Here is a 13,286-nt window from a genome sequence, read left to right on the forward strand (position 1 = left end):
TGTGATATTAAGGGATTCGGTCTGGACCTTGGCACATAAGTCACCGGTTTGGTGGCTGCTTCCAGGAGTTTGTTCTCCCAGGGAAACCTGGGCCTAATGACGTTCCTGAAAACACCAGGTCATGTAAGATTTCCTTTCCTCAGCTTCACATCTAGCTCTCAACTCCAAAGATTGCCCCAAACAGGTTATCACAAGACCCATTGATGTTCCATTTAGGGCCGAGACCTCCCACATCCCCTCCAGCCTCAGTACCAAGAGAAGCTTGGCTCCTGGTGAAAACACCAGGAAAACACAGCCAGTATGCATAACACCTCCCAGGTAGTCGGGAATGGGGGGAACTCTCTGCTCACAGTACTTTAAAAGCCGGGCTCTTCCCAACTCTGGGGGATTCTTTAGACTTTAAGAGTTTATTCAAATTTGGCTTTCGGTATCTAATATAAATTAACATGTTAAGAATCTTACTGAAACCTAAAGCCAAACTTAATATTCTTGACCACTGCTGACTGCTGTTAATTTACCTGTGTTTGTGAATGGGTTGATGGGGTCCTGCGGGGCCTGACACTATAGGAGACCTCACTAAGAACATCATCTCCCCCTCAGCGGGGAGCATCCTTACCAGGCCTCAGAGGAAGACAATGCAGCCAGTCCTCATGAGACCTGATAGGCTAGGGTCAGAGGGAAGGGGAGGACCTCCTCTATCAGTGGACTAGGAGAGGGGCATGGGAGGAGATGAGGGAGGGAGCTATAGCTGGGATACAACGTGAATAAACTGTAATTAATAAAAAATTTTGAAAAGAAAAGATTTAAAAAAAACACATAAATTGACAATTACAGGAAAGTTCCTGTCTGGGTTACCTGAGGGCTCTGAAGCTAAAGCCTCCTTAGTCTCAGAGGAAACAGGCCTTTGAGCAGTGAGGGCCAGAACCCCCTTTCTGGTTAAATTCACAGGTCTGCCTAGAGTGTTCAGGAATTCAGACACCATCGTCAGACTGTCGGCAGACCAGCTCCAGAATTCTGAAGCGATATCCAACATTTATTTAAAGTATTCAAATTTCGGGTTTGTTTAACACTATTTTGAACTGTTCTGGGTCTATTATTTGATATAAAACTAATTAAACAATTGTAAAATTAACTACAAAGGAGAATGAGTACCTGTATTATCTGTTTGGCCATGTGAAATATGAACATAACATGCCTAATACACAATTTCCAAAATGTATTTTCATTAATGATCTGCTATGTTGGAGTGACCTTAAATGCCTCAACATAACTGTTTGTATTGTAGAGAAAACACATCATTCTTTGTAATATGGGTTTTCCTTAGAATGCAAACTATGTTTTGTCTTACTATACACACTGGTATAGAATTTTTGTTTCTTATTAAGAACGACTATACATGATCATTTTTCTACTCATGATTAGAATTGGGGGGCAGTTGGAGGGTGATGCAGAAACCTACTAGCGTAGAAACTTCCTGAAACCTATGAGGGTGACCCCATTGAGGACTCCTAGTAACGGAAATGTGGAGCCTGGACTGACCACCTCTGTAACCAGGCTAGGTTTCCAACAGAGGGACGGGGACACCAACCCAGCCACAAAACCTTCAACCTCCAACTTGTCTGGCCTGCAAGACGTTCTGGAACAACTGGGGCTCAGGGCTGGTGGGAGTGGCCAGCCAATGGCTGATCTAACTTGAGGCCCACACCAGGAAATGGAGCCCATAGCCCACAATGTCTGGACAGCCAGGAACCCAAAGGTAGATGGCATAGAGACCTAGGATAGAACCAAACATGACTTCCCCACCCCCCAAAAGGTCAGCGAGTCAATGGAATGATCCTTCATGATATTCTGCTATACTCACATACTCATAGATAGATGCCCTGCCCAATCACCCACCAGAGAGGTGTCCCCCAGCAGCCAATGGGAATAGATCCAGAGACCTACTGTGAAGCATTAGGCAGAGCTCCACGGGGAGGAAGACTAGAGGGATCAAGGACATGAGAAGACCACAGGCCAAAGACTCAACTAAACATGGCTCACTTGGGCTCAAGAGACTGTAGTAGCAATCACAGAGCCTGTATGGGTCAGTGCTAGGTCGTCTGCATAAATGTTGTGATTGTTTAGCTTGGGATTTTTGTGGGACTCCTAACAGTGGGAGTGGGGGTGACTTAGATTCCTTTGCCCACTCTTGGCACCCCTTTGCTCCTACTGGATTACCTCATCCAGCCTTGATATGAGGGCTTGTGCCTAGTTTTATTGCATCTTGTTATGCCATGTTTGGTTGACATCCCTTGGAGGCCTGTCCTTTCCAAAAGGGAAACAGAAGAGTAGACCTGGGAGAGAGGGGAGGTCAGGGGTGGAACTAGGACGAGTGGAGTAAGGCGATGATGTGGTCTAGATGTATTGTATGAGAGAAGAATGAATGAAAAGGAAAAAAGAATGACTGTATGCTGGTGTTCTCCACAGCTGTCAGCCTCCAGGACAGAGCACAGGGATGTGTAACAAGTAAAGCACACAGATGCAGGCTGGGGAATCCCCCATCACTAAGCCAGCTTCACACTGTCCACGTGGTATGTGCATTGCTTTGTTTTCGTTAAGCAAAGGCCTTCCTTCCTCTATTCTAAGAGGTAAAATATTCTTTATATAACCTTTCTTCTGCATCTAAAATAGGCATTAAAGCCATTTATACACATCCAGTTCACATACCAAAATCAGGTAATCTGGATTCTCAATGTTGGTTAGCCTGCTTGGAATATAGTTTGCAAAACCAAACCCCTAGAAGTTTGTCCAAGACCCCCAAGTAGAGAGCCATATGCTAATCCCAGTGCAACAATAGAAATAGCATCAAATCTCATTGTCAGACCATTGGGCGGGGTGGAGGATGCTCTTGTGTGTCTCAGCTGGTGATTTCTCCCTTGATAAATTGATGCCTTTAATCCTTATAAAAGATCTTACCTTCTCACTGTCAGAAAAATATAATCACAGGCTACTGTCTGCAGCACTCCTTTCCATCTCTGCCATGTGCATAAGACTTGGTAAGATACAGCCACTGTCAGGCTTCCGAAGAGTTCCTTGTCTAATCTCTCTCCCCTCCAGATCGTTGATAGAGAACCTGTTAGAATGTATTGCTTGCTTTTCCAGTTCCTGTGTTTATCTCACTTCCACTCTGACCATCTGCTGCACTGCACTTCCTTCAGAAAAGTGAAAAAGTTTTCACAGTGCCCAGAGCTCTGCTTGCAAACAATGCCCTCTCCCTCTCTTCCTTCCTTCCTTTCTCTGCTTTTTACTTAGGTTTATTTTGTGTTAAGGTCAAACTTTTTTAAAGAGTTCAATTTGCAAACATTTCCATGGAGCTGAAATTTCTATTCAAATAGTCATGATGGACTTGTAAACACCCCAGTCATTTATTATTGGCTTCAGCCCAACTCCACACACTCTGGTTGTGTCCCTGTTCCTTCAAAATTGCATGAAAACAAGAGCACACCATCAGGCAGTGAGAAAGTGTGGCCTATTTATGCTACCATGAGAGGTGACATAACTATTCATTAAGTCTAATTGGTCAAAAGGACTTTCAATATAGCCCTTACATCACTAACACACCCTTTCTATGTACTGAAAACTGTTTTTCTCCTATTAAGCATTTAAAGAGGCACTAAATGACAGGGATATTTTAAGCACATTTCTCACTCTTTTACTTTTATTCTTGTTATTATTTTTTTTTATTTTTTGGTTTTTGTAAAACTCCATGTTTCCCACCCCCCTCTGGTGGATCTTGTAAGAGTTTTATTGCTGTTGTTGTTTTGTTGGCTTTTGAGAAAGCCCATTTAAAAATATCTTGTGAATGTAAGGTTTAGACTTCTTCAGATGTTTTTATCTCCTCCTAAAAGAATTATTTAATAATAGATACCAGAACAGTATTTTCCTAATTTTATTAAACTCCGATACCCTCTGCTTCATTTCTATTTTTATTTTTGGATTACATTTCTTACTGTCTAGGAGATTGAGTCCCATACTGTAGTCCAGGCTAGCCTCAACTGCACGAAGTCCTCTCACCTCAGCTTCCTGGATATAGGGAATTGGCATGTGTTAGCCATCATGATCAGGCTCTCTTTTTATATATGTGTGGAATGTGCATTCATGGGTGCTCATAAATGTGCAAATGAATGTGCGTCTGGATGTACATGCACATTTGTGCTCATACGTGAAGAGGCCAGAAGTTGTCACTAGGTGTCTTTGTCAGCCGCTCCCCACTTTATGTGCTGAGGCAAGGTTTCTCATCTGACCCTGAGCCTGCCAGTTGGGGAAGCTATAGCTAGCCAACCAGTGGCGAGGGCTCTCCTTCCAGCCTCTGCTTCCCAAATCCTGGAATTAGTGGTTGTCTCCATTCCTGCAGGATGTTTGTGAGTTCTGGGGATCCAAAGTCTGGTCCTCACACTTAGGCTACAGAGGCTCTATCCATTGAGCCATCTTCATTGCCCTCCTCATTTTAATGTGGTATTAACAGTTCTGTGACTTTGACCAAGGTAACAAACCTATGGAAGTTAAAGTAAAAATGATATCTGCTCTACAAGACAATAAGCTGATTGGAAATGGTATGCATAGGACAAGATTGCTGACTTTCAGGGACAAACAGAAAATGAAGGTTGTTATTATCATTATTATGCTTATTATAATTGGTGCATAGTGTCAATGCTGATCTGTCTAATCTCAAAAAGAAAAGTGCTGAGGCAGCAATCTGCATTCATTATAAGCATCTATTGGTACAACACATCTAGCTATTTTTATTTGACTTTTTAAGAACAACAAAAAGTGACTGACTTTATTACTATAATTAAATTCATCATATCACAGCTTTCTACATTTTCCTCTCCACTTTCTATGTTTAGGGCTACCAGAGATAAAGATTATCCCATCAGGTAACAGATGGGCAAATGCCTAATACTGCCTGTTGCTTCTCAAGTGATAACAAAAACATTGAGAGAGTTTTACATACTAACAAGAAAATGCAAATTTTATGTGAGAAGATTAAGAGCTTTGAAACCTATTTGACTTAAATTTACTAAATGGTAGGGCAGAATGATGAAACTGTTTGGAGATCACTTGTGGTGTTTAAAGCAGGGGAGACGCTGCTACTTCCTGGAAATGCTTCCTATGGTGTGAACATTTTCTCCTAAATCCTGATGCGATCAACAGTTAACATTCAGGAGTGTGAACCAACTTAATTCATATTGTTAAAGTAAATTGGCTACCCAGGCATTGTCAAAATAACTCATACTTTTTTTGAAATAGAAAAATAAATACTGTTATTATATATAAATGCTAGGCAAACATGAAGATGCTACTCAAATAAAAATGAAAGGAAAAACACTGAGATAAACAGACTTTAAATATAATCACGATTTGATTAAAAACACTTTGAAAAACAGTGAATGTTCCTTCAGCCTAAATATCACCAATAAAATGAAGAAATTAAAATGGGCTTACAAATAGAAGGTTCTTTTATATTATCCAGCTAAATTTAATGATTAAATAATTCAATATCTAGATTAAAACTGAAAGAGACAATCAATAATGCAGGTGTCTCCTAATATCCAGATAGTTAATTTTATATAAATAAAACACAAGATGATTAAACAGATTTTTCTTCATATGACTTTTAACATTCAGAACAAACAACAAACCTAAATAAATCTTACAAGTCAATAGAGCTTCTTGCTTTTTCAAAAGCCTTACTATACCAATGAAAATATTTTCTAAATTATAAGAAAATGGTCTTTATAGTAATTTTCACTTCAACTGTTACACACATATTGCTTATTTAAAATAAGCACGTCATTCATTAAAAGGGAGCAAGCCTTATCCACTTAGCTGGACATAAAGAAATATACTTTATTATGATAGTATATCAGAAATTCAAACAGAATGAATATCAATCACATGTCTTACTAAGTTCCGATTTATTTTGCAAAAGAACTTTAGAAGATTGCACATGCACAATGCTGGTATCCATTTCACAAAAAGAAAAATGCACGGAGCTTGTCATTTGCAAAGGATAGGATACGTCATCATACGTACAATATCCTCTACAGACCACCTATAAATACTCTTATAAACACCGCCGTGTGTGTACCACTTCATATAATGGAGACAATCAATCATTTTTCACTCTGCTGAATTTTTGTCTTGAGCTAGGGTCTGAGATTAGTTACATAAACAAAGCTTTATTTTGCACCTATATTTGGAACACTAAGTCAAAGAAAAAACTAAGTCATCTGGTTTTACCAAAGAATTCCAACAAAACCCTGCCCCTTTCTTCTCTTGTAACTATGGGGTTTGTTGAAATGCCCATCTTCCCAATAATCGTCATTTAAAAAGTTCTCCCCAATTCCAAGTGATAACCATGATGTGGAGATTTTTAACACAGCTATGAAAGAATGACAACACGAAGTCACAGGTGTACTGTGTATCATGAGATTAAAAACACAAGTAGGACAGACTCTATTTCTTGTTCCTCAAGAAAACATGACTTTTCAGTTCTCACTGAGGGATAGCTTTTGCAAGAAAAACAGTGATTTTAAAATGCATTACAGCAAAATTTGAAGGAGAACTGGGCCCAGGAAAACCTAAGGTTTGCCAAGGAACAGTAATGTCATGTGAAGGGAGGGAGGTGGTGGAGAAGGGAAGCCAGGTCCATGCCAAGCAAAGCTGGGGGCTGTTCAATCAGCCCTATCAGCACTCCATCAGTGTCTCCACTCCAGCCAAATCCAGGAAAAACAAGGAGTCAAAGATTCAGGTCAATAAGCTTATAGGCGATTTGCACAAACAGCTCCTCCAGCAAGGAAAAAACAAAGTCATATTGGCTTTTCTCTTTCACTCCTTCTCTTTGAACTCCCTAGTCCGAACACACCCTGGAAATGTCAATGTTATATGCAAGAATTTAAGGAGCTGAGCTTCTTAATCCTGTTAAGAAAAAAGGAAGAACTTTGTCTCTAAATATCCCTGTCCTTATTGTGCTGAAAGTGATTACAGCCAACCTGCCTTCTGCAGATTCGGGTTCTGTTACCTGGCATCTGAGAAGGCAGTTACGCTTCAGAAAAGCCACGGCCAAGCAGGGAAAGAATGCAACTGAGGAGAACATAGAAATAGACTTCTTCACTGAGAAAATGAAGAAAAAAAAAAGAAAAGAAAAAGAGAAAAATCTAAAAGACAAAGTAACATAAATTGTCTGAGATGAGAAGCAGCTGAAAACAATCAGAAACCCCACATGTTTGAGGGCAGGTAGGAAAGAGCGATGTGAATAATCTAGGCTTAGGTTTTTATATAAAATCCAAGGAAAAGATACAGCTTTTACATTCTTACTTACTTTTAAACAAAACTACAAAAGCTGATAAAGGAGAGGGGGAGAGGAGAGAGACAGCTCTGATAGAGAAAAGGGGGAGATGGGAGGGACATCTCTGATAGGAGAAAAAGGAAAGGGGAGGGACAGCTCAATGGGTCTAGCAGGCATCTCCTTAAACATAGTAATGAAACCTGAAACCTGCTCCAATTTGTTCCAATTTACTGGCTTCCTACCCTTTGTTTTTCTTCTTCAAGGATGCGAGAATCTGTAGAAAACACTGACCCAACTCTGCTAAGGTAGAAAAGAGAAAGGTGACACAGATTGTTCCCAAACACCCACAAGGTGCTACTGTGGTATTTATATTAATGAGCTACAGATGGAGTCTCATCAAGCTCTTGGCTAAAAGGATGATTCTGATTGGGTGATTTGTATTTCCTGACAGTTTCTCCAATGCATGTGTCTCAGTTTCCTGCCCACACCTTAGTTTTCTACAGCCTGTTCTTCCTTACGCAAATGCAAGGTGCCTCCTGACTTTGCATCTTCTGTAGCATCCATACCCATGCACCCACCCTCCTTTCACAACCCCTTTCCCTGCTCCTCCCACAGTGGTGGAACCCAGCACCAGTTCCTGGAGCAGCAAGTCCCCCCTCTCAGGCTCTCTGCTGTCCTCTGTTGGCTTTGTCCAAGATGAGCCTCTCAGGTGGACACAGGTGAGTCTGTCTAAAGCTTGCTGCTCCCCCTCCCCCTCCTTAGAGTCTACCTTCCCCATTGCTCTTTATGGAAATCAAAATTGTGTCCCCACACATAATGTCACTCCACCACCCTGCCCAGTCTTGCCTTCCCTCATGTGCTCAGTGATGCCCACCATACACTGTATCAGACTGATGCTTTCATCAACTCCTTCTTTTTTCTTCAGAAAAGGATTGTTGTTTGTTATTGTAGATACATATTACTGTGTGAGTTGAGCACCATTGAATTTATCTGTGAACAGGACTAGAAGCTGCTGATAACTTGATTAACTATCTGTGTGCTTTTTTAAAATAAAATATTTAATTATTATTTATTACAATTTATTAACTTTGTGTCCTGGCTGTAGCCCCCTCACTTATCTTCTCCAGGTCCCACCCTCCTTCCCTTATCTCATCCTATGCTCCTCCCCTAGTCCACTGATAGGGACTCATAGCCAAACTTTGGGCAGAGTGCAGGGAATCTCATGGAAGAAAGAGGAGATGGAAAGACCTGGAAGAGACAGGAACTCTGCAAGGAGACCAACAGAGACAAAAAATCTGGGCTCAGGGGCCCCTGCAGAGAGAGATGGACCAATGAAGGACCGTGCATGGAGAGGACCTAGACACCCTGCTCAAATCTGTGTACTTTTTAAACTTTAATGCCCTATTAACTACTTCTAGGGCTAGTGCTGATTCCAACACTGAGTAACTGCACTTCTATTCTATGCTCTTAACACAGCTTACAGTGTTTCATTTCAGAAGCGTGCTTAAAATATTCTTCCCCTTTCTAAATAGTCCTTTTATTGACCCTTTGAATATGAGAGAACATCCTTCATTACACAATATGTTTCCTTATTTCACGGAATTCCATCTTGCAGCCTTTTTGTCAACTCTGCTCTTCCCCAATGCCCCTCAGATGTGCACATCACCCATCAATTTTTCTAATCATTATTTATATCTAAATAGAAGGAAAAGAAGTTGAGTTTTCTCCCCTACTATGACAAGGTTTATGGTATTATATTATTTCTTAGCTTCTTTAGAGACCATAACACCACAGAACAAATTCTAAAGGCTCACAGGAACTTTCCAGATCGTTGTTATTGACAACTCAGATTATCTTTGACATGTAGTTTGTGGAGATATTTTTCCACAACTCAGCAACTTACTACATTACAGCAACACCCATATGACACTGTCCTTCCTGTTCTCACATCCTGCGACACATTTCTGAAATGTACCCCAAAACATATTTCCTTCACTTCAGTCATTAGCTAACCTAAATATTTCAGTAAGGGATCCCACTTTTACTAATTATTAACACTAGGCTTAGTTTTACACATGTGTGAATATATGACCATATTTTCTACATTAAAGAGAGACAGGAAGATGAAATAACTAAAGCAAATAATTCAGTTCCACAGGAAATGTGTGTGGCACTTATAAGCCCTGTGTCTATGTCTTAGTCATCTGTAAATTCAAGGAAATAATTCTTGCTTGTTTCCTTCCTGTCACAGATGCTCTGAAGGCAATAAGCCAAGCAGCTTAGGACAAAATATGTTATGACTTGAGCCATAATTTTACATTTTGTCTAACAGTTTAAAATATCAGAGGCTCAACCCAGTAGACAAAGCAACTTATTGTAAGTAAGGCTCTTCCTTTGTGAAGATGGACAACACGCAGCTAACCCAAACCAAGATATGACTTAGGGATCATCTGCAGAATGTTAGGCCTGCAACTGGAACAAGGGTATCTCTGAGATATAGTCAGGTAACTGAGAACGTAACATATTAAAGAGACATAACATGCATGTGGGACTTCTGTGTGATGTAACAGTACTAGACTGCGCTTTGCAATACTGAAACACATGGGTTAGAGGAACACATAGGTTTAATAGTTATGACTTATTCCACATGTGTACAAAATCTTGACATTTAGCTGGAAAATAGATATGAGTGAAATGAAGAAAAATGTACAATAAAAAGCAAAATATCAGTCTCCCCGTTGAAAATATCCTGCATGGTATAGACTACCAAAAAAGTAGGAGCTTTGATCTACAGTAAGCAGTTCATAGATATTTAAAGAATGAAAGTTTTTTTTTTCTGGTATTCTTAAAAAAACTGAACAGCTACAATAGCGTATCATGACTTTCATGTGAAATCTAGTACTAAAATTTCAGTGAAAATACAATCACTTCATAAATATGCTTCTTATTCTCTCCTGAACATGTGCCAGTATCTGTTGCTTGAAGAATTAAGATACTCAACTCACTCTTTTGTGGTATGAGATCTTAAGCAAACAATTGTTTATCAAGGAAATCCACCTACTATTTAAAAATGTTGTCTATGGGAGCCATTTAGATCAAAGCTAGATTTTGATAACGAAATGACCTTCAGGCAAATAAACTCCAAACAATCTGATTCATTCTTTTATATAGTGTGACAATTTTAGAGTTGTCACAAATGATCAGAGATGCTAACAGAGACATCAGGGTTTCAGAGGAAACACTGGATTCATACCCATTTTGTCAGTCACAATACTGATTTCCTTAAGCCCTTAATTTATTCTACTGTTTTAGTGGATGACCTCTCTTCCATCTTCACTCCACAGGAAGCATAAGCACGTGTCACTGAGCCAGGTGTGACTTTCTGCACAGTGATTAGGGTCTGCTTCTCAAGTGAGAATAATTTCCTTCAGTTGCATTTAAAGAGCACAAGTTAGATGATGAGACAAGAGAGAGCAGAGAGAGAGGAAAAGACAGAGAGCAAGAGAGACAAAGAGAGAATGAGGGGAGAGGGAGGCAGACAGAGAGTGAGCCAGAAAGATAACTGTGGTCCTTGTATATTGAGAGGGTACAGTATCTGTCAGCCTTGTGTGCCTTGCACAGCAGTGTCAACTGACTTCTGGGGGAATTCCTAGGAGTCATGGTCTATGAGAATAAAAAATGTAATTCTCTCTTATTACACAAGAACACAGTAAAATGAATCATTAAGACTGGCATTTATAGTAAAAAATTTTACATAAAAATAATACATCTTATTCTTACAGATGACATTTAGTAACTGAACATTATGGGATTGTTTTATAATGTACATATTATACAGTATTTACTACAATTGTTTGTTATACATTTAAAATATCTTAGTAATTTCTAAGTATCTATGAAATATTAACATTCATAATAATTGTAAGTCACTGTTTTTCTAATTCCCCAAATACCTGAGTCCAGATTCTTGTTAGTGTAAATGAATAGTATTGTTTCATAAATACTGTCCTCAAAAAACTGCTTGCTCATCTGCCTCCAACAAATTAGCTAAAGTTGTAACTTTATTAAGCTCTTTTATTATACACAAACATTCAGTAGTGAGCATCCCCAAATTAAAAATGCATATAACATTTACTATTGACCTAATTAATGCAATTATTAATTTTATTTATTTTAATTACTTTAGTTACATAACTAAATATCTAAATTTATGTCTTAACTCTTTAACCATAAGAGCCCAAAGAGAGGAAAGGGCGAGTGCCTTTCGTCCCGGGGCTTTTCTCGCTTTTTTTTTAATGATACTGTAACATAAGATAGATACTTTATAATAAACAGAGAAATATAAATATTGTGAAAAAAGTAAAATGAGATGGTGTCAGATATATTTTAAAAACCAATATACCTCAATACCTCAGCTGTTGCTTACAGATCTTCAAGAGACAGATGCAGAATCCAGAATATCTAAAGGAAATACTAAATTAGCCTGAAATCTGAGTATAGGGAGAAGAGGTTTTTAACCATAACCTTCTCGTTTTTAATCAAACTTGTCTGTCTTAGTAGACAAGCACCTGTCACTATCTACTGTTGGCTCACTGGGATAGCCCAGCATGGCTGGAGCGCTGCAGACAGAGGGACAGGAATGAGGGGCTTCCTCACAGACACCTTCAGCAGGACACTGTGCTAATGGAGCTTTAATAACGTTCGTCCATAAATACATGTGACCATCAAGCTGGGTACATTGGCCATCTTTACGATATTATATCTGCAACCTCACTTTCAGACTGTTGAGTCCAGTCAGCACACTCGCCTCCCCTCTTCCAGCTGTCTAAAGGGATAGGCAGTCTGACTGAAAATGGCATGCTTACACAAGCACTCCCACATACAGTATCCACAGGTGGAGGCACACAGGTAGGCTCACTCAGCCACTTCTCTGCCTGGGATGTGCTCATGCTGAATCAGCAGAAGCAGCTGTCCTAATTCTAGGAGATCACCCTAACACTTATGACACTGTGTGACAATATGGTAGAAATGGAAGTCCTACCCCACTGGGGAGACTAAACTAACTAGTGAAAATAATAAAAAATAAATAAATTGTGTCATGTGAGATCATAAAATTACTTTTAAAAGTGAGAAAAAAAACCCACAGATATGCCAGGTAATGTCATGGTAATGATTAAAGTAAAGGTTAGGAATAAACTGAGATCTGTCTCAGGTGCTTCTTGGATTATTATATATCTGTGTGTGTGTGTATGTTTGTATGTGTGTGTATGTGTATCTATGTGTATATGCCTATGTGTTTGTGTATGTGTGAATGTGTGTATGCGTGTGTGCATGTGTATGCATGTGTGTGTGCATGTGTACATATATGTGTTTGTATGTATGTATGTGTGTATATCTGTATGCTTGTATTTGTGTATATGTGTGTGTGTTTGTCTGTGTTGTGTGTATGTGTATGTGTGTGTCCAAAGAGGATGCACAGAGGAAAATATCATGCATCTCTTTTTCTAGCAATAACCTGACATGAGCAGAGTTGGCAGTGAAAATAAACAGCCAGAGTACTCAGTTTTCAGAAGTACTGATCCAGACCCTGTGTGTACAGCTCAGTGCGTATGGTAAGTATTAGAGCTGTGTAAACTATTGGAATTCAGTAACTACTTGTTGAAAGAAGAAACTTGATAAACATCAAAACTGCTGTAGCTAGTTGGCCAACCAACAAGAACATTAACTAAGAGAACTGGCTGGTCAGTCTTAACCTATTTGAATCCAAAAAATATATATTATTATCAAAATAAATTGTTTGAATGGCAAAAGAGATTATTAAATAATCTTCCATATTAACAGATAATTGCATTATGTGTCAGTACTTTTATTCCATCCCAAGGTTCATTTAAAACAAACAAAACAAAACAAAACAAAATTTTCAAGCCATTCCATGGTGGAATCCCATCCTATGTCC

At 39.3% G+C, this 13,286-nt stretch overlaps 1 protein-coding gene across 2 annotated transcripts in view; it reads right to left on the minus strand.

The window, feature by feature from the left end:
• Positions 1-13,286, minus strand: part of Zfpm2 (zinc finger protein, FOG family member 2) — a 453,160-nt gene that overhangs the window by 338,206 nt on the left and 101,668 nt on the right. The window lies entirely within an intron of this gene.

Source organism: Meriones unguiculatus, chromosome 8, assembly GCF_030254825.1.
Source record: "Meriones unguiculatus strain TT.TT164.6M chromosome 8, Bangor_MerUng_6.1, whole genome shotgun sequence".
NCBI classification, from domain to species: Eukaryota; Metazoa; Chordata; class Mammalia; order Rodentia; family Muridae; genus Meriones; species Meriones unguiculatus.